At 40.7% G+C, this 23,210-nt stretch overlaps 1 long non-coding RNA gene across 1 annotated transcript in view; it reads left to right on the top strand.

The window, feature by feature from the left end:
- LOC134201128 (uncharacterized) overlaps positions 1–22,943 on the top strand; it is a 53,053-nt gene extending 30,110 nt beyond the window's left edge. Inside the window, exons 3-4 of the long non-coding RNA XR_009976328.1 lie at positions 20,887–21,463; positions 22,918–22,943. This is a non-coding gene — a long non-coding RNA (uncharacterized LOC134201128). The remainder of the gene's footprint in view (positions 1–20,886; positions 21,464–22,917) is intronic.
- Positions 22,944–23,210: the final 267 nt, after the last annotated feature.

Raw genomic sequence — 23,210 nt, 5'->3', positions numbered from 1 at the left:
AGGTTCCTGGTCCAACTCTTCTTCGTATTCGACAAGTTCGACGAGAAAGTTGAAGGTGGTTTTTACTTTTGTTCTGTACTATTAATACCCTAGTTTATCAGAGAGTACCTACTTGTGGAAGGCTTAACGACGAAGAGAAGATCTTCCACCGAACGCGTGATATTGCTCAGTAGACTGACGACCCGAACGTTGTTGTTCGGAACTTGTATATATGCAGGCTTGTCTTGAAAATGTCGTAAGTGAGATTCAGACATATGTCAAATATCTTGCGTTTGTATGATGGCTACTCGCCATATTATTCAATACGATTCCGATCTTGGGATGGATTTCCGATCCATGTCTTCTTCGATCGACCTCTTCCCCCTCTACCTTGCTCTACCATTTTCATACATCTCCTAGTCACATGCATCTTCTCTCTACACATCAGAAGTCCATACCGCGCTAGTTTCGGGCACAATATCGGATACTTAATGAAAGGTATTAAATATTTTCTTGCGTTGGACGTTACGAGATCCCACAACACGAGAACGAGAACATTTTGGATTGTCGTATGTGTGAGGAAACCGCCAAGTGTCCTATGCCAAAATTCGGTCGAACAGAATGTCTGTTATTTGTTACACTGTGTCTTCTCAGGTTGTTTGGTGCCTAGGCGAGCTGTAAGTGCGGCAACTGGGTCTGACTGCGCACCAAGTGGCGTGCTGGACACGATTCCACTGAATCGAAACGATGTAAACGATATTGAATTTCGTGTGAACGATTTAATGGAAAATTATTATGCCGATAACTAAAATTCATCTTGGGTTGCTACTTACTGACAGTCTAACCTATGTCCACCACTTAGTCTGAGAGTCCACCATTGTATTGATAGGTACGTAGAAAGGCCGTGAATTGATAACCTATTCACGCAATAAAGATAAATATATATTGTTGGAATAGCTGTGCTCGCGGCTTCGTCCGCGTAGAATTTAACAAAATAGAAGTAGCCAATTTACTGTTTATACATCAGCTATCTGCCAGTGAAAGTCCCGTCAAAATCGGTGCAGCCGTTCCAGAGCTTAGCCTGAAAAAACAGAGAGACAGACAGACAAAAATTGTAAAAAATGTTATATATTCCGTATATACATTCACTAGCGACCCGCGCTCGCTTCGCTTCGGAAACTGTAATTTATTATTGATTTCTCCACTATTTAACGAATGTTATTATACATATAAACCTTTCTCTTCAATTACTCTATCTATTTAAAAAAAAGCATCAAAATCCATTGCGTAGTTTTAAAGATTTAAGTATATATAGGGATATAGGGACAGAGAAAGCGACTTTGTTTTATACTATTTAGTGATATGCATGTAGTAAAAAGCGGTTATTTTAATATTACAGACTTCAATTTTATTTCTTTGTATAGATAATTAAGTTATTATTTTTATGTGCGGGTAGGTTGTCGCTGCCTAAGGGCTCGAGGAATAAATTAACCCATAGACACAGCCCACTGACTTCCTCGCCGGATCTTCTCAGTGGGTCGCGTTTTCGATCCGGTGGTAGATTCTGCGAAGCGGTGCTCTTGCTAGAGTCAGTGTTAGCTATTTTCTCAGGTTGAGCCTGTCAGCCAAGCACTGCCCTTGCTAGGGCCAGTGTTAGCAACTCTCTCAGGTTGAGCCTCTGAGTGTACCTCCCGGTCTGCGAAGTTGGAATAGACCTTAGACTACCAACGATTAGGTAGGGAAAATAACTATACAAAAATAAATGGTTAAAGAATTGTATTTGTAAGTCGGATACTGGTTTTTCTATTGCCTTTGTAGACGGACGAGTATATGGTCTATATCAGGGGTGGCCAACTTGATTAGAACCAAGTTCTATTGTTTACTGATGTAACACTCTACAATCTACTTATGACATGAAATTTAGTGAAACAATGTAGTTTAGTATACAAATAATTAATATATTTTTTTTATTGAAAAGATTAGCATAATACTGAAATTATATATTAAAAGAACTAATGTGTAGAAGAGAGAATAAATAATGTGACGTAATGGTCATTAACAAATGATACAAAATGAAGATGATGCGTGCAGAAATTGGTGATTACGTTGCGCAGTCTATTCTATGTATTTATATTTTTTGTCTTGCTTATTGGTGGCAGAACCTCTTGTGAGTCCACACGGATAGGTACCGCCATCCTGCCTATTTCTGCCGTGAAGCAGTAATGCGTTTCGGTTTGAAGGGTGGGGCAGCCGTTGCAACTAAACTTGAGACCTTAGAACTTATATCTCAAGGTGGGTGGCGCATTTACGTTGTAGATGTCTATGGGCTCCAGTAACCACATAACACCAGGTGGGCTGTGAGCTGGTCCACCCATCTAAGCAATAAAAAAAAACGATCGACTGGCCACGATCGACCAGTCGATCGCGATCTACCGGTTGGCCACCCCTAGTCTAAATCATGGTGAGCGGTTACCGTCACTCTCCAGGGGTACAGCTGCTGTTTACTGCTACTTAGCAGTAAACAGCAGCACTTGCTCTCCTCAGACCATGTTTGAAGAAGGACATGTCATTTCCTTTGTCGTATCACTCTTGTCAGAGCTGTCGTGGTCGTCATTCAGTATCATTGCTGTGGGCAGATGTTATGCGCCTCACGAGCAATCGACACTTCTCCCGGTTTGTGGTGACCCTGGTACACTCATGCTAACAACCGTCAACTGCATTTTTTTTATTGCTTCGATTTGTGGACGAGCTCACGGCCCACCGGAGCCCATAGACATCTATAACGTAAATGCCGCCACCCATCTTGAGATAAGAATTCTAAGGTCTCAGTATAGTTACAACGGCTGCCCCACCCTTCAAACCGAAACGCATTACTGCTTCACGACAGAAATAGGCGTGGTACCTACCCGTGCGGACTCACGGAGTCGGAGGAGGTCCTACTACCAGTAATTACGCAAATTATTTTATAATTTTGCGGGTTTGGTTTTTATTACACGTTATGTTATTCTTTCACTGTGGAAGTCAATCGTGAACATTTGTTGAGTACGTATTTCATTAGAAAAATTTGTAGCCGCCGGCGGGATTCGAATACCCATACATCGCTACATACGAATGCACCAGACGTCTTATCCTTTAGGCCACGACGAATTACAATTACTTGACTTGGTCGGTCCATCGGACATGTGATAACGCTTTGAAAACACCGTGAAAGAGAACTCATTCCAGAGACGGATATAATCTGAAAGATATGTAGCTATATAAATTAAGTTTCTTCTTAACTTCCGTACTGATCGTTTATTTCGTGGCTCACGGACCATCTAGCGCTAAGCTTTTACCGGAGCCCAGACGCATTTTAAATATCGATAAGTCTGTTATAGTGACATCATTAAAAATATATTTATAAAAATATTTTTAATTTCAGTGCTATTTATTTTGAGCGCCAAAATAAACACCGCTGAAGTTTTTTTTTAAATATAAATGTAGAGTAGGCACTGAAATTGTGACTTGTTTAATTTTAACACAAGAATGATTTGATAAAATTTTCGTCATTAGAACAATAAACTAAAATCAGAGTTAAATTCTGCAAATGCCGTTTCCATTATAATACCAGCTACCTGTACCTTTAGCCAACGTTGATTTTTAACAGAAGGATACTAGTATTCCCGTAACGATAAAACATTAGAAAAAAATTATTATCTGGCAGCCGTCTCTACCAATAATAATAAGGCTAATGTGAAAGCGTCGTTTGTTGCGTTGTTGCATGAGAACTTCTTCATTGCTTCGCAAGCAGAATGACGCGTGAATATAATATAAATTTACACGAAATTTTCAAACAATAATCGTTTATATCGGCTTCCGCTGGCGTGCTCTAAACAAATCCAGTCCCGCCAATCTCGTTTTACCAAGAATGAGCACACATGAGCACTCCCCGTATAAACAGTGCGGCACGATCGATAACATATCACCAATAACGTTTGAAAGTCGATTTGATATATATTTTTATAAACGAGGTAATTTTTTGTAATTCAATAGTTTTGTTTTAGATGTTCGGTCTCTGCTCCTTCGCCTTTTTACGGTTTTAGTTTAAAAAAAACGAAAAATTAAATGAGCATCGTTCGAAATGTTTTTAAAATTTCGCAATGATTTTTGAAATGTGTTGCAGTGTTGCCGCTTTCCCTAGACGTTGCGTTTGTGTGTGTGTCGATGTACGTATGCTAGTGCATTAGTGATCGTCCTGCCCTGGACTGCAGGGCTTCAGTTCTGCGCGGTGCATCGTCGCGGATGCACCGCTCGCGAATCCCGAAATACTACAATCGGTTATTCAACAGTAAAGAATTCCACTAAAACGTCCCGATTCGTTCGAAATTTAAGTTGAAATTAACGGGTCGTGTTTTTTTTTCGTTTTTTTGGTTTGCTTCGGCTTTTCGCTTTCTCCGTAACTCTTGTTTCTTTGTCGTCGGCCATATTGGCTCCGAGTACGCAACGCTAAGGTAAGTCGAATTTTCATTTCGAACGCTTGGATTAATTTAATGAAACCTATTTCAGTATTTCGTTTGTTTTTTTTTATTTAAAAAAAATCGTTTTGACATTTTGAATTTTCTTCTTCGCTTTTCGTATATCCAATTGGCTTTGTCACGTCTGTCGAATCGCATTAACTTTGTTTTCAAATGTGAACCCCTTAAACGCATCTATGTGTTTGTCGATGCGGTGGTGGCGCGAATTGCGAATTCAGGTTTTTGTTTCGATATAACGAAACCTCTGCCAGATTTACAGGGGTTAATAGAAAAGTGTTTAATTAAATTCGAGGGCTTGTCTTGTATCGATTGTTACGTCATAGTTCGCCATTTTGAAAATGACTTCACCCCTCTCCCCTCCCCCGCCCTCCCACGTAGAGACGCCTTCACGTCTTCTAAGCGAATTATTAGTACCATGTTCGGGACTTTTCAGCTAATACTTTTACAGGAAAACCGTTATATTATGAAGGATATTGATGCAGTGTTTCGTCTTTATCATTGGTTGTGGTCGCTTACCGTCAAGAAGATCAACCACCGACCGCTGCTTGTATCCCGAAACGACACCTGAATTGAAATAGATTTAATCGTTTCGTACTTTACAGTTTTAGTTTATGTAGATGTCCAGGGACAACACGCACGCAGATCGGTCAGCTTTCAAAATCTTTATAAATAACCCGCCTTTTTATGTTGATATTATAGTTTTCTTCCGTAACAGCCCCTTCAAAATTACACATTGTTTTAGTATAAAAATTTAATTACCAAACTTCACTTGAAGTCGTGTAAATAAAAAGGGAAAAAATAATATTTCGACAAAAAGGTCGTATATAAATATTTGTTTCCAAAATGGCGCCGTACCTACTTATATAGTTTGTTCCGGGCACACGCGGATTACATTTTACCGAATGCATAGTATAGAGAAAGAAGTTGTCGGTGTCAAGAACTGGAAGGAGAAAGCCCTGAACAGAGCAGTCTGGAGAGACACCCCGGGCTGTAAGACCTAAGATGATGATGACAGTATAGATATGCGTCATATCGAGCGATTCCAATCCGTTGGTAGATTCAGCGAAGCACTGCTCTTGCTAGGGCTAGTGTTAGCAAATTCTCTCAGGTAGAGTCCCGTGACCCGCGCGTAGAGTAACACTTACGTTACCAGTGATTAGCAGAGATGACATCCTTAGACCTGATGGCCTCGAATGGCGGCCACGATGTTTGATTTTACGACAGTTTTGATCTGAATCCAACGGGGGAAGTATTAATCACCAGCGAAATATAGACGAAGACTGGAATAAGGATTTGAAAGCTGAGGATTAGCTACTGGTGGTAGGACCTCTTGTGAGTCTGCACGGGTAGGTACCACCACCGCGCCTATTTCTGTCGTGAAGCAGTAATGCGTTTCGGTTTGAAGGGTGAGGCAGTCTATATACTTGAGACCTTAGAACTTATATCTCAAGGTGGGTGGCGCATTTACGTTTTACATATCTATGGGCTCCAGTAACCACTTAACATCAGGTGGGCCGAGAACTCGTCCACCCAACTAAGCAATAAAAAAAAAGATGTTTTTTGTTATGATATTTTTTCCAAATTTTTTAACTTAAAATGGCTCTCCTGTTATTTTGCAAAAATGTCGCTTCAACCATATAACCTTTCATCCCTCGGTATATACCTACATATATTAGAACTTAACAAACATAATATGTATCGGACCTTTTAGATATGGGCTTCGCGATTGGTTAATGATGCAGGTAGGTAATTTTTTTTGGTTGTTTTCGTCTGAAATTCATAGACGTTCAATTCATTCATTTAAGTCATGTAAGTAAAAGCTGTTTAAAAGCTCTAATTAAAAAACAACTTTTAAGTATTTGTACATTAATTAGGATAAAAATTGGTTTGATGTCTCTAATAAAAAAATGGCGGGTGATTAACTTTATTTTTACAATATTACCTACGTGACCAATAACAATGTTTCTATTGCGTGCTTAAGCGTTCGATAGGAGCTTAATGTGCTTAAAACTCTAAGGTGCATTTGTCATTGTCATTGTCATTACATTATTGCGGACGTTTCGACTATTCCACACTGTCAGCGTGCCGCATGCAGAACAAAAGCCAGATGGTCAGATCTGGTAAAGGAAGCACTTGATGGTAGTCTGTACCACGCGGTCCACGCCCCCGGTCTACGTCTTCGTCAAACCCGTCACTTGCGAGGAGGGCTCGACGACTGAATTAACCCATTGACACAGCCCACTGAGTTTCTCGCCGGATCTTCTCAGTGGGTCGCGTTTCCGATCCGGTGGTAGATTCTGCAAAGCACTGCTCTTGCTAGGGCTAGTGTTAGCAATTCAGGTTGAGCCCGTAAGCTCACCTAACTTCGCGTAGCTAGAATAGCCTCTTAGCTACCAGCGAATAGGTAGGAAAAAAACAGGAAGCTTTAAACAAAACTAGTCACATTAGGGCCCCAAAACAAGAAATACCTTCTGTGTGTGATGACCAAATTAAACCCGGATACCGTAGCCTATCGAACCAATGAGACTTAGGTTCTGCTTTATTGCACCAAGCTCCAATATCACCAATCCATCCTACACTGATGTATAGTCCGGCGCGGACACATGACGTTGTAGCCTTATCGCCGTAATGACAGACAAACAACCATTCATTGCGATAACAATATGTTTATCGTAATGAGACTGTGTTGTTAACCTTTAGGTCTGACCGAATTCAGTTCTGTCATTGTCAATGCACCTGCCGTTAAGCGCGCATCGGAGGTTGCTTCGCGTACTTTGATGAAGGATTTTTTTTTATTGCCTGTTTAAGCAGACGAGCCCATCTGATGGTGAGTGGTTATCCTTGCTCATGGACGTCAGCAGCGCCAGGATAGAGCCAAACCGCTGCCTACTGTTTAATACTCTCGACAAGCCTCGTTTGAAGAAAGACATGTCAAGCACATTTTTACTGGTGGTAGGACCTCTCGTGAGTCCGCACGGGTGGGCACCACCGCCTGCCTATTTCTGCCGTGAAGCAGTAATGCGTTTCGGTTTGAAGGGTGGGGCAGCCGTTGTAACTATACTTGAGCCTTAGAACTGATATCTTAAGGAGGGCGGCGCATTTACGTCGTAGATGTCTATAGGCTCCAGTAACCACTTAGCCAGTAACACTAGTGGGCTGTGAGCTCGTCCACCCATCTAAGCGATAAAAAAATAAAAATAGCGCTCGGGAAACACCGTGGAGGGGAGCTCATTCCAAAGACGGTGGTACGCGGCAGACAAGATCTCTTGAAACACACTGTGAAAATGTCTATGTTGGTAGGGGGCATTGTAAGAGCTCACCAGTAGATTTCTGCCGTGAAACAAACACTGATGCCTTTGATCGGATAGCGTTTCTGTACAATGAGACTTCAACCTCAAGGTGCCAAGGTGAGTGGAAGCATTAACGTTGATTTACGGGTTCGTTCATACAAGTAATGTCGCGCGGTGAAAGGTTATTTGGCTTAAGCGACATTTCACTTAGCACGCGACTTTTATCTTTGTAATTATTAAAGGTCCATTTTATTTGGTACTAGCGACCCGCCCTCGCTTCGCTTCGGAAACATTAAAACACACATGAAACCAAAAAAATAAAATAAAAAAATATAAAAAAAAGTAGCCTATGTTCATCAGGGACAATGTCGGCTTCTAATGGAAAAAGAATTTTTCAAATCGGTCCAGTAGTTTCGGAGCCTATTCGAAACAAACAAACAAACAAATCTTTCCTCTTTATAATATTAGTATAGATCAGAATCGATAGTTAGATGTTTTTAATTGGACTTCAATTAAGTTTCCCCCTTTCTAATAGTTGAAGAAGGTTTTTTAATTTTTTTTATTTTAGCCCTAAGCCTTTTTAGCCATCGATTTAATGAAAATAAATAGGTACACAGTGCTTTCTTTGCCGTTTTCACGAATCCTGTAAAGTCGTCCGAGACCACGAAAACTGTGCAGTTTTCGAAATGATACAATGACAATAATAAATGCAGGATTGATTAAAGATTTTTTGTCTTTTTTTTTATAAATTCAAAATTGGCATAAGCCGATTGTCATAATACAGATCGTATCATCACATCTGGGAATGTCGCGAACCAATATTGTTTTTCAGTTAACTAGACAAACAATGAAGTCCAATTGGTTTTTGCAACATCTATGAACTTAGCTCATAAAGTTCATAAATAAGTAAATAAAATTAAAATAAATTAAATAAATGTATAATAGGATTGGGAAGAACGGAACGTTAAGATGTGAGCTAGAGAAAACAGAAAGGGAAAGCAAGATGGTGAAGACTAGACTATACTGAGACTGAGTAACTATACTGAGACCTTAGAACTTATATCTCAAGGTAGGTGGCGGCATTTGCGTTGTAGATGTCTGTGGGCTCCGGTAACCACTTAACACCAGGTGGGCCGTGAACTCGTCCACCCACCTAAGCAATAAAAAAAAAGACGGTTAAATTATTTAGGCGTAAAAAACATGTCAATTAATTTGTAATTATTTATAAATAAGATTTTGGAAAACAAGATTATGAGTGCAACAGTGAAATAATTTTATTTTATGTTCCACGATCCCAATTATATGTAAAAATAAAATCAAACATTTCGTTTGGTAATAGGTTAGCACATAACCTATTTACTAGTTTATCATAAATAGAAGAAAAAAAAAGGTTTATCGTAGGTAGAGTTTTGGGTATAAAAAAATAGCTACCTGCACTCTGTGGCCAATGGCGTTGACGTAATGTGTTTTTGAAGAAAAAAATAAGTTGCGTTTCGTTATTCCATACATATAATATAATTTGGTCGACTTATAAAGGCGGGGCGATTTATATTGAGTTTTGTTGTAGCAGTTTTAGATGCGTCATTACGACTTTTAAATAATGTAATTTAGATTAAGTAGGGTTATCTATTTCTGCGTGTGGAATGTCCGTTTAAGTAAAAATTGTTTAAAAGCTCTTATTAAAAAAAAACCTTTTAAGTATTTGTATATTAATTAAATAAAAATTTGTTCGATGTCTGTAATGAAAAAAATGGCGGGTGTTTTTTTTTTACAATATTGTCTATCGAAATTTGAATTGGGATTCCGAACATTTTCTCCACAGATTGCACATACGTAACAGTTTCATTATTGGCGGGAACGCGTTCCCTGTGCCTTCGAAATGTTCCATTATTCGCCTAAAATTGAAACCCTACATAAAGAAAATTCAATAATATCATTGTTTCTTCACGTAGCTTAAATTAAAAGAAATATTTAACGTTTTACCTCTTACGTCTTCGATCTTCATTATACATACATTTTTCTAGATTCACCACGAAAACGAAATTATGCAAAATGTCGCATCAGCAATGAATTACATAAATAGATAGAATCTATTGCGGTTAGATACGTAACAGATAAATAAATCATCACGCGTCGTCATAGTATATATCTAAACGAGACACGACAAAAGGATAGACCAATGAGGTTGAACAAAAGAGAGAAAAAAAATAAACTATGCACCCTAGATAATAAAAAATCGGATGTGGCATTTATGACACAAAAACCCATTGCAACTGACTCGATCATTTTCGAGGACCCGATGATCATGGGGGACCAATCGCGGCCGTTTCTAAACGCGCTTAGGCCAATAGTGCTGGTCTATGAGCTGTGCAACAGATGCGTCGAGGTGTTGGAACCGGCCAATCCGGCCCCGTTCGCTTCCCGCCCTGCGGCCCTTCGGTTCAGTGCGGCAACGTCGCGTAGGAACCACGAAACGGCGATAGGGACACTCGAAAAGAAAAAAAAACACTACGCGCGTTCGAAGCTTGTTAATCGCGTGCTGCTGTTAGATAAAAGACAATTTTCCACGAGGGACAACTAGAATATCGATTAATGAAAAGAAATGTAATTTTTATTTATTTATTGCTTAAATGTCTGGACGAGCTTACGGCCCACCTGGTGTGAAGTGGTTACCGGAGCCTATAGACATCTACAACGTAAACCCACCTTGAGATATGAGTTCTAAATTCTCAGTATAGTTACAACGGCTGCCCCGCCCTTGAAACCGAAATGCATTACTGCACGGCAGAAATAGGCAGGCCGGTGGTATCTACCCGTGCGGACTCACAAGACGTCCTACCACCAGTAAATTGAATAATTATACAATTGGGATAATAGTCATCGAGTCTCAAGAAGGGCATTGACGGGATAATTCCGGTAACCACTTAATATCCAGTAAGTCGAGAGCCGGTTCAACCATATATGCAATAAATAACAAAGCGTTCACAATTCGTGGGACATGCCGTCAGCCTGTAATGTTCAGTACCAATGACAGTATCGTTGTCACAAAATGGCGCCATTCAGGTAGCGTCAGAAATAAACAGGTTCTATCATTGAATTCTATTCTATACCAATATCGGACAACAACGGCAATTTTAACTCCAAGAATGGAATATAACTTTATTTATTTATTTATTTATTAAGTTGCACCAACAAAGTGATCATCAATACAAAACATTGACAAATTGACAAAAGTTCATGGCAGATGTCACCTCAATTATAGGTGCAATCGACAGTGCATTAACATCAAAAATAAAAAAAAAATATACAGCTAAGATTTGAATACATTTCATTCATTGCTTAAGATTAATTTAATTGGGAGATGATCCGCGACAGATTTTTCCTGTAAGTAGTGAGACAATCAGAAAAAACATCTATTTCACTTAAAATAAGTTCAGCGCAATCGGACAACTCCGAAGGAACATTGACTTTGACATTGTCATTTGTTTTTTCTTACTAAAAACTATCTAAGCGTTCCCTGTTTAACTGAAACTATATTTCACTCCAATTGAATAATGTCTCAAATTAATACACTTTATTTTATTTCGCTCCATATCATTTTTCATAAAACAGTTTAAACAAAAGATTAGGCAGTATATTGTTGATATCTTCGCATTTCCAATAGGAAAAATGGAACTGCCAATAAGTGCTTGTGATCTTTAGGCCAAGGAGTCCTTCCGCATAACGATTTGAAATTGTCATTCCTAGGAAATATACCGGGCATCGAAATGAAATTCGCAAGTGTGTAATTTGAATCTCAGCGACACTCACCGCTCGTTTTTTTTTTTTTGTTGCTTAGATGGGTGGACGAGCTCACAGCCCACCTGGTGTTAAGTGGTTACTGGAGCCCATAGACATCCACAACGTAAATGCGCCACCCACCTTTACCTTGCTCTTACTTAAATTCTGTTTTCGTCGACTTCAATTCGGTCATCGTTCTCATCGAACCCGTCGCTTGCGACGAAGGGCTCGGCGAGTAATGAGCCCACAGACGCAGCCCACTGAGTTTCTCGCCGGATCTTCTCAGTGGATGGTAGATTCTGCGAAGCACTGCTCTTGCCAGGGTTCATGTTAGCAACAACGTCAGGTTTGAGCCTCGCGAGCTCACCTACTAGTTCGGTGAATCTAGAATAACCCCTCGAGGTTACTAGAGTCAAGTCAAGGTAAAGTCAAACACGAGTCGAGATAATCGATGAGTGGTCAATCGTAACATATGCCCATATGGTTTTGTAAGCACTCTATGCTAATGTCACTTTTAACTTTTGTTCTCTTTCCCTCCATTTGTGGCCGCGTCATCTTCTCTATACAAATGGAAGCCATTTTAATTTGTTAATCAATAAATTATATCTGAATTGAGTTTTATTTGTTTTAATTCCCACCGCCTACCGCTCCGACTGAATGATATTACTTCTGATTACGCATAAGGAGCTCTCACAGACTCTAAGATGTCCGATTAACTTGAGCACACGTGTAAAGGACTAATAATTAAAGTCAATTTGATAGCTTCAACCTCGTATCCTGACCAGGACTACCCGAATATAGTTTTGAGATGGTCCTTCTTCTGTCGCTCTCCTCATTACTGAGGGTCGTGACTCCTCCGCTACATCATTCGCTCATGCAGTATTGTTCTTCATCTGCTGCGATCACTGGCTTCGTGGTGCTTCATGTCCAGACAAGATGGGACTTGATCCGACCATATCGTGGGATTGCGTCAGTTTTTAGATAGAAGCGTGTTAATAAAAGTAAAAATTTTTATTTGATTTTTATTTTTTAAATATCTCCAGCAACTGGAAACTCGAGTCAAAAAAAATTATTATTCAATTAATTAAAAAAAGTGCTAATTTATTGAAAGACGTTATTCCTTAGTGTTACATATTTCATTAGAAATTTTCGGTACTAGCCTGCAGAATTCAAACATCGCTACATTAGCGCTACTTCGGTGAGTCTTCCAACAACAACTGGCTGTTTACAAGTTGACATCTTTTTAACTTGTCCCCCTAGGTAGGTATACAAGATGGCGTTCCCTACTTCTAACCTCCATACCATAGGTACCATAATTATAATTTGCGTAATTACTGGTGGTAGGACCTCTTGAGAGTCCGCACGGATAGGTACCACCGCTCTGCCTATTTCTGCCGTGAAAGAGTAATGCGTTTCGGTTTGAAGGGTAGGGCAGCCGTTGCAACTATACTGAGATCTTACAACTTATATCTCAAGGTGGGTGGCGCATTTACGTTGTAGATGTCTATGGGCTCCAGTAATCACTTAACACCAGGTGGGCTGTGAGCTCGTCCACCCATCTAAGCATTAAAAAAAAATACACTGAACACACGGAATGAATATCATAAAGCCAACAATAATTACATTCAAAGGTCACGCACGTCACGTAGCTATACCTAATAGAAACCAGAGATCATTAGTGTGTTAACAAGAGAAGGCACGATAGTCATCATTAGCGCCTACGTTCTCCTATCGGTACGGGATCCACGATTGCCCTTTTTTATTGCCCTAATACGCAGACGAGCACACGGCCCACCTATTGGTGAGTGGTTACCGTCGCCCATGGACTTCAGCAATACCAGGGACAGAGCCAAGCCGCTGCTTACCGTTGTTTCTTTGCGTCTTAGCCTGGGAACTGGGACTGAACTGTGCGAACCTCAAACCCACCGCCAATTTTTCCGTCCTTAACCCCGTTCAACATCCCACGACCACTCCGAAAATGAATTACGTAACCGAAATACGGTGGTGACCATTTCCCAAAACGGTCACCGTCCACTGTTGATCAATCATTCGGGGTGTGACGTCACGGCTGTCTCACTCTAAACTAAGAAATATATCGCAACTCCGACTCGGTGTGATAACAGTGGCTTTAAATAAAATGTAAATCACAATGTTATTTTTAGTGTTTTTATTTATTGCCTTATTCGGCAGAGGGACGTAACGCCCACTTAGTGATGGTTACTGTCGCTTAGGTATGGCCAGTGTGCTTAGTGCGAGTTTTTTTTAACTTCTCGATCGCGTAAAAGTTAACTCAAATTTGTATGGAGTTGGAACAGGGCTTTACCGGCAAACATAGGGAAGCTACACGGGTCTAAGAACATATACGGAAAGTGTGACCTTCTCAGTGGGTCGCGTTTCCAATCCGGTGGTAGATTCTGCGAAGCACTGCTCTTGTTAGGGCCAGTGTTAGCAACACTCCTGGTTTGAGCCCCGTGAGCTCACCTAGACGTCAAGGCGAAGCTGAAACAGCCTCTCAAGGCTATCAGCATAGGTAGGAAAAAAAAGGAAAATGAATTTGTCTCACCGATTTTGTATGGCGCCCGTGCAATCTAGTATGTTTATTTTTCTACCAATGTTGGTAGCCTTAGAGGGCTATAGGTATCAGCGTTACCGAATGAGTAGGTGAGCTCACCGGGCTCCAACCTGAGTGTATGTAGAGATGAAATAATGAAAAAGATAGGTCGGCCCAACATTAGTATTTAGTTAAGTTAGTTGTTCCAACATTAAAGTAGACGGGGAAGAGGTCGACCAAAGAAGACATGGATGGAGTGTGTGAGTTACGATATGAGAGAGATAGGATTGAGTGTGGAGATAACGGCTGATAGAAGAGAATGGAAGAGAAAAAATAGCTGTGCCGACCCCACCTAGTGGGATAAGGTGAAGAAAAAGAAGAGTTATTCCAACTCCATACACACAGGTTGCCGCTTGTTATTCTCAATGCGATCTGATATCATATAGCTTTCACTCGGACTGTACGTTTTTGTTAATAAGAGGCATTTCACAAGCGACGCCTCGCGCCGCCCGGACGGCGCCGTCCGTCGCTAACTTACTCGTTCTGCAACTTTTTTTTTTCGAATTCAACTTATTGAATACACACGACAATTCGGCGACGGGGTGAGCAGAGACGCTCATATATCTATTTATCACACAAAATGTATATGTTGTGGCGGTTAGCCATCATACAACGCAAAATATTTGACAGATGCCTGAATCTCGCTTACGACACTTTCAAGACAAGCTTGCATATATACAAGTTCCAAACAACTACCACGTTAGGACCGTCGGTCTACCTAGCAATATCACGCGCTCGGTGGAAAATCTTCCCTTGGTCGTTAACTTTCACACTGTGGAATAAAATAAGAGTTAGGCAGCGGCTCGGCTCTACCCCTGGCATTGCCTAAGTCCATGGGCGACGGTAACCACTCACCATCAGGTGGGCCGTATACTCGTCTACAAAGGCAATAAAAAAGGTGTTTTTTTTGTGTTCACTGTTCAATGTTCACGATTGACTTCCGCGGTGAAGGAATAACATCGTGTAATAAAAATCAAACCCGCAAAATTATAATTTGCATAGTTACTGGTGGTAGGACCTCTTATGAGTCAGCACGGGTAGGTACCACCACCTTGCCTATTTCTGCCGTGAAGCAGTAATGCGTTTCGGCTTGAAAGGCAGCCGTTGTAACTATACTGAGATCTTAGAACTTATCTCAAGGTGGGTGGCGCATTTCGTTGTAGATGTCTACGGGCTCCGATAACCACTTAAAACTAGCTGGGCCCTAAGCTCGTCCACCCAAATAAGATTTATAGAATTTTTTTTACGGTGAAATGAATTTTGTTTCTCAATCGATTTAATTTTTTTTTTTTTTTTTTAATACTTTAATACATATACCTAATTGTTTTTTAATTTTGTGGATGATTATCTCTGAGGTCCGCAGGGCCTTTGTCAGCTACATTTGCGTTACATTGCTGGTTGACTACTGAGCTCTCGCTCGGTAGTTCGAAAATATAACAATTTAAAATCAGGCACCTATGAGATAATTATAATAACATCTTAAATAGCACGTGACAAACGTACCTACCCGCGTTTTTCTTAATAAATTTTTTTTATTACTTGTTTCCCAACGACGCGTTATGTAGTACAGTTTAAAAAAAAAAGGTTTCATCTTTTCTCTGTAATTAATACTTCATCTTAGTCGATGTCTTAGTTTTTGAAGATCGCGTTTAGCTTGAAGAATGTTCTCTGATCACCCATTTCAATGCTATAACTAATAGACACAGCCCACTGAGTTTCTCGCCGGATCTTCTGAGTGGGTCGCGTTTCCGATTCGGTGGTAGATTCTGCGAAGCACTGCTCTTGCTAGAGCCAGGGTTAGCAACGCCCCCGGTTAGAGCCCCGTGAGCTTACCTATACGTCAAGGAGAAGCTGAAATAGTCTCTCAAGGCTATCAGCATAGGTAGGGAAAAAAAACCAACGCTATTACACTTTATTTCGTATCCTCCCGACCCACTCTCGGTGCTTCTAAGCATTCCAAACATTGGCTACCGGCTCCGAAGACTTCGAGAACTGAACTTCATTCTACCTAGGACTGCTGCGATTATCCACACAGGTTCCTTCTATCACGCAACGTCTGCCTCTGGAATGAACTCCCTTTCAAGGTGTTTCCTTAGCGCCACGACATATACTTCTACAATGTAATGAGGTTTGCAGTATGTTCAGTGGTAGGCAGCAACTTGGGTGTGCTTTTAGCATTGCTGATGTCTATGAGCGACGTTAACCATTAACCATCAGATGGTCTGTATGCTCGTTCGCCTATAAAGACATTAAAAAAATATATATGCTCTAGTAATGCCTTGAGCAAAGGGGACTATATACCTACATTTGTTTGTACTCTATGCATATTTGCTTACTTATATACTCTAAGCACGAAACATGAAACACAAAGAGGGAATATTTGGCGGGAACGCAAGGAGTAAAGTTGTGTGATTTGTTTTATTTTGTCTATTTAGTGTTTCTACAGGTTTAAATGTGTAATAACGATGGTTTATTGACTGTTTAATATCTGTGAAAGTACATAAATGTGGGAAAATGAAAGAAAGCCGCTGGACGTAACTTCTTGGGATCCTCCAAAAGTCCACTGAAAAAATCTCAGTAAATCACCATCATTTTTCTGAGATTATATTTCATCCCATATCATCTCATCGCATTTCATTTAATTTCATCCCAGTTGATTAACGTCTTAAATTAATCATCTTCATTTCATTTCATTTCACTCCATATTATTATTTTTAATAACATTAAGAATATAAATTAAAATATGATATGATCTAAAGGTCTTAGTTACCAGGTCATAAAAACCCTTAAAAATATACAAAGGGGCTTGGGAAGAGTACTAAACCGTAGGTAGCGGCTTGGCTCTGCCCCTGGCACTACTGACGTTCAGGGGCGACGGTAAACACTCACCATCAGGTGGGCCGAATGATCTTCTCAATTCTAGTATCAGATCTAGCATTTTATAAATTATCAAACTGCCTCTAGAAACGTTGAGTAATGAAGCAAAAGTTAGAATTCGAAAACCATAGTCTCCAAAAACGATAATATGAAAAAAAAAACGATCACTATTGATTCGAAATTATCAAATGCTTACACAGAGTGCATTATACCTTTTATAGTTCAGGAAAGATTACTTTGCATCTCCGTAGACGTATTTTTTTCTTTATTTAATTAATAAAAACACGTATAATAAAAAAAAATCGTTAAAACAAAGTGCTGTATTATTGATAGGAACACGATAAATGCAATTAAAAATGGTCCACCTCTTGGCCGAGCTGACATCGCGCGTCGCTTGTTCAGGCCGTCTCGCTCTAGCGCGTACGCGCGTCCCTCTCCAATTTATCTATTCCAGACTTAGTTACAGTAAACTATGTATTCGTTTGCGAGGGTTCTCTGGAATTCGATCAATTTCTTCGGGATTATAATGCGATACGTCAAACATTCCTTTGCCTCATTGATAACGACCTATTCTGAGACGTTTCTAATTTTTTTGGCGGGAACGCGAGTGTGGATGTTACGCGCGAATTGTTTTTAGAGAGAGAGAGAGAGAGAGAAAGAGAAAATGATTTATTGCACACCAAAACACAATTAACATTTATTTTAAACGCTAAAAAAGGATACATTTGTACAATATGCGGTATTATCGTTAAAAGCGATCTCTTCCAGGCAACCGTTTAATTTACAGAAATTCTGGTAAAGATAAAACTACAGCAATTATGTTGTGTACTTTTTTTTTTTGCTACCTAAGCTGATGGCCTTGAGAGGCTATGTCAGCGTAACCGAGCGAGTAGGTGAGCTCACGGGGCTCAAACCTGACGACGTTGCCAACACGAACCCTAACAAGAGCAGTGCTTCGCAGAATCTACCACCGGATCCGAATCGTGACCCACTGAAAAGATCCGGCGAGAAGCTCAGTGGGCTGTGTCAGTGGGTTAATTTTCTCGTCGAGCCCTTCGTCGCAAGCGACGGGCTTGGCGAGGACGGTGACCAATGCTTGAGGTACCTAAAAGCACCGTTAATGGATCGGGAGGATCCGTAATGACGTGTTTAGGGCACCAAGTGAATAATACGCAAATGGTAACAGGTTTTACCAACATTTAACTTCCACCCTTATTCCTAGGAATATTATCATTATTGGCATCTTCAATCTAGGCTTATCTGAGTCGTTTTCTGTGCCCATAAGTGGATGTAAGCATCGACCTTCAGATGAGCCGTATTTTTGTCTTCATAGACAGTAAAAAACTTGATTTAAAACCAGGTTTATTATGAAGCTCAATACGGAACCATCGAGAAAACTCTGATCCTCCACCGCCATACGTCACACGATCCGCTCCGCTTATTGAAACACCCCAAAGCGAGGGGTAGTTCTTTTGTTTCGTACATACGAAGGGGCTGGGAACGATGCAGCGGACATGCGTTTTAATATTAACATATCATCGGGTTTCGTCCTGATACCTACTGAATTATACAAGCCTGATGTCGAACGAAGAATAAAGATGTACCAAAAATGACTACATTTTCACAATTTATATTCATTTATTTCATTTTATATTTTAACATTAACTATAAATAGTTTCATTTTCGTATAACATTAGAATGAAATGATGAACCGTCAAAATATGATACGACCTTGGAATATGATATATGTACACAAAGAACATGTACTTTCGTTTGTCTGGGTTATATCTGTCTGCCATTTTATTTCGCGCCGTTTGCAAGTTTCGAATCCTACATTCCCGATCCTGCGGACAGAATGGAAAGCAGTCGACGTCGCCCTAAACACGTCATCTCGGATCCTCCTGATCCACTAACGGTGCTTTTAGGTACTTCAAGCACCGGTCACCGTTCTCGTCGAACCCGTCGCTTGCGACGAAGGGCTCGACGAGTAAATTAACTCTCAGACACAGCCCACTGAGTTTCTCGCCGGATCTTCTCAGTGGGTCGCGTTTCCGATCCGGTGGTAGATTCTGCGAAGCACGACTCTTGCTAGGGTTCGTGTTAGCAACATCGTCAGGTTTGAGCCCCGTGAGCTCACCTACTAAAGTTAAGGCTACGCTGAAATAGCCGCTAGGGCTATCAGCTTAGGTAGGAAAAAAAAAAAAAAAAAAAAAAAAAAAAAAAAAAAAAAAAAAAAAAAAAAAAAAAAAAAAAAAAGTTTCGAATTCTTTAATGAAATTTTCTTGTAAAATAAAACAATTTGCCGTGTCATATTTTACTAGGTACGGAGGTTAGTTACGGCAACGTTTGTCTGTAGTTGATTTTCACTGATTCGTACTTTCGACACGCGAAGGTAACATAATCCATACAGCCAAATCTTTTGTAATAAAGTCATTTGGATTTAACGCGATTTAAAATTTAAAATTTAATGGAGTGTGTGAACGACGATTTGAGAGAGAGGAGTGGATGTTGAGATGACGGCTGATAGAAGAAAATGGAAGAGAAAAATTAACTGTGGCGACCCTACCTTTTTTTTATATTTTTTTTATTGCCCGTCCAGGCAGCCGAGCATACGGCCCACCTGGTGGTAAGTGGTTACCGTCGCTCATGGACGTCAGCAATGCCAGGGCCAAGTCGCTGCCTACCGCTTAATACTTTCTACCTAGTGGGATAAGGTGGAAAAAAGAAGATTCACATAATCTTTATTGAGGACAAACATAATTTGAACTCGCTTCATTTTCCATAGGTAGACACTACGGAACAAACTATGTCTCGATTCAATGCTTTAATAAGTCCTAATTAATGTATTAAAAAGAATTATTTTTTATTTTCTATTAAGTTCGTGGTACTTCAGACGTCCATTACCGATGGGACAATGTCTAATAATGAATACTTATTGAGCGATGCTGCTTTACCCGGGTTCATATCCCACGAGTAGGTACCAAATGCTCTAATGGAATACGTACTTGACTCTAATTCACGAATAACGTCCACGATGAATGACTAATATAGATTTATAATACCTACCCACAATTTAGATAATTTCCTTTATATTGGATTATGGAGGGTAGAAGTAAAGAGCGCCATCATTGTTTTTTTTTTATGATTGAAGTGTTACTGGTGGCCCGAAGGCCTTTCCAGTCTCAACAGGACAGGTGGGCGAGCAAAGGCTCAGTCAGGAGGGGTGAGATTTGCTAACAGCTGCCCGAGCGCCTCCGAAGGAGACCTGACAACTCAAGAGCAACGGCTTCGCGAATGAATCTACTACCAGATCGGAATCGCGACCCGCTGAGAAGCCTGCTCCTTGTGTTAGAGCTGAAGGCGTCTAATGTAAAGGTTATTGGCTCTGATGGATCCGTAAGGACGGCCGCCATCATTGTATAAGGGACAAGTTGAAAAGATGTCCGTCTGTAAACAGCAAGTCGTTGGAAGACTCACTGAAATGGCGCCAGAGTAGAAAGTAGAATGATATGAACAGCAGTTTTAAACAGAGCGAAATGTGCGCGACTAAAGTGAAGTATGGTAGTTTATGGTGCTATCTATAAAATCCTTCCACTTGCTACTGTGGCGCCACCTTAATGGACTCTCTTTTAGTGGACACTTTTTAATATATTAAGATGGTAAGATGGTGATCCTTGCTCCACATATTTGATGTTAATGATATGTGTCATAAGTACATAGTCGAAGGGACGATTCAAGAACAAAAATTGAAAAAAAAACGAATTCCAATGCTAAAATTGACAGAAAATATTTTATTGTTAACATTTTTAACATATTCTCTTTTATTATTTTGCAGATACATTAACGAAATATAATTAAAAGAAAAAATGGAACCTGTTATGGTGAGTCTCTTCTGTTATATTTTTAACTGATTTAAAAAAAGGAAGTAGTTTTCATTCGACTATTTGTTAGGTGAACCGATTTTAAATTTTTATTTTATTTTATTTAAACGCTGGTGCTTCTCATGTCGTCCAATATTATCGAGATCTGACCAATTGTTTTTTCTCCTTCTTCTTCTTCAACCCGTGACCGGCTCGTGGGTCGCGATTCCGGTCCAGTGGTCGATTCTGCGAAGCACTGCTATTGCTAGGGCTGGTGTTAGCAAATTCTCTCAGGTCGAGCCCGTGAGCTCACCTATACCTCAACTGAAATAGCCCCATAAGCTACCAGATAATAGGAAGTCGCTTTGAAGTCGTCGTGGCCTAAAGGATAAGACGTGCGGTGCATTTGTACGTTTTTGTTTTTGTTTTTTTTATTGCTTAGATGGGTGGACGAGCTCACAGCCCACCTCGTGTTAAGTTGTTACTGGAGCCCATAAACATCCACAACGTAAATGCGCCACCCATATTGAGATATAAGTTCTAAGGTCTCAAGTATAGTTACAACGGCTGCCCCACCCTTCAAACCGAAATGCATTACTGTAGGCAGGGTGGTGGTACCCGGGTGCGCGGACTCACAAGAGGTCCTACCACCAGTAAGAAGTACGTGGCGATGCACCGGTATTCGAGTCCCGCAGGCGGGGTACAAATTTTTCTAATGAAATACGTACTCAACAAATGTTCACGATTGACTTCCACGGTGAAGGAATCATGTAATATAAATCAAACCCGCAAAATTATAATTTGCCTAAATGCTGGTGGACGTCGTGAGTCCGCGCGGGTAGGTACCAACGCCCTGCCTATTTCTGCCGTGAAGCAGTAATGCGTTTCGGTTTGTTGTAACTATACTGAGACCTTAGAACTCATATCTCAAGGTGGGTGGTGGCATTTACGTTGTAGATGTCTATGAGCTCCGGAAACCACTTAACACCAGGTGGGCCCTGAGTTCGTTCACCAATCCGTGCAATAATAAAAAATAATAAAGGTAGAGTCCTGCAATTTCGCCTACCGATCATTGAGTAGCTGAAATAGCCATTCAGGCCACCGGCGAGTAGGTAGTTGAAAAAAGGGGGAACTCTACTACCAGCCTTTTTTTCGGCCAGGGTTCCGAACCTTATACGAGGCTTCCACGCCTAGGGAGCGCCCGGGGTATGTTGGTCTTGATGGTCTGCAGATGTTGAGAGCAGACTGCGAACCTAAGGATGCTTTAAGGTCCTAACCACTGCTGGACATAGGCCTCTCCAATTGCTCGCCACTGAGCATTTAGTTAGGCATACGCATTCAACGCATTTACGTTGTTGATGTCTACAGGCTCCGGTAGCCAATTGGTACCAGGTTAGATGTTAGCTCGTCCAACCAAAATAAATATCCCCTTTTAGAGTCCAAGGCAACGGTTTCTTTACTATTAGCATCATAAAAACGTCCTCGCCGTTTTCTGGGCTAGACAATTCCACGTGCTAATTGTGACGTGGAACAACCATCCCATCTTCGTACCACGTGACAGCTTTGCTCCAGAATTTTATAGAGAAGTTGAGAGAGTAGAGGATGGAGATCACTAAGAGAAACTTCCCCACTTTGGGGGGCGACAACAGACTACCTGCTTTATAACGATCATCGCGAATTCTTGAAATAGGAAGGTTGTCTGACGCTGATAGGAACTCTCCTTTCAGCCTATAAGCTGAACGCTTTCTTTGGTTTCTATGTTCACTATAAAACCAAGGTCAACATCTGGGTCTTCTTCGTCTTCTTCCCAGCGTTTTCGCGGTCTAGTTTCAGTGTTCGCTTTCCTACTTAAACTCCTCCACTTTGCTTGGTCTTATATATATTTTATTGCTTAGGTGGGAGGACGAGCTCATGGCCCACCTGGTGTTAAATGGTTACCGGTGCCCATAGACATCCACAACGTAAATGCCGCGACCCACCTTGAGATATGAGTTCTAAGATCTCAGTATAGTTACAACGGCTGGCCCACCCTTCAAACCGAAACGCATTACTGCTTCACGGCAGAAATAGGCAGGGTGGTGGTACCTACCCGGGTGGACTCACAAAAGGTCCTACCACCAGTATGTACATCAGTCTCCGGGTCCGGGGAATCTTAGTTCTGGATGAAGCACTGCTCTTGCCAGCACTAGTGTTAGCAATCTCAGGTTGAGCCCGTGAGCTCACCTACCAGCCAGTAAGTAGTTGGAATATTCTTTTAGACCATCAACGATTAGGGAGGGAAGAAAATGACGACCGGGCG

Source organism: Bombyx mori, chromosome 23 (genome assembly GCF_030269925.1).
Source record: "Bombyx mori chromosome 23, ASM3026992v2".
Taxonomy (NCBI): Eukaryota; Metazoa; Arthropoda; class Insecta; order Lepidoptera; family Bombycidae; genus Bombyx; species Bombyx mori.
This window is presented reverse-complemented; position numbering and strand designations above follow the sequence as displayed.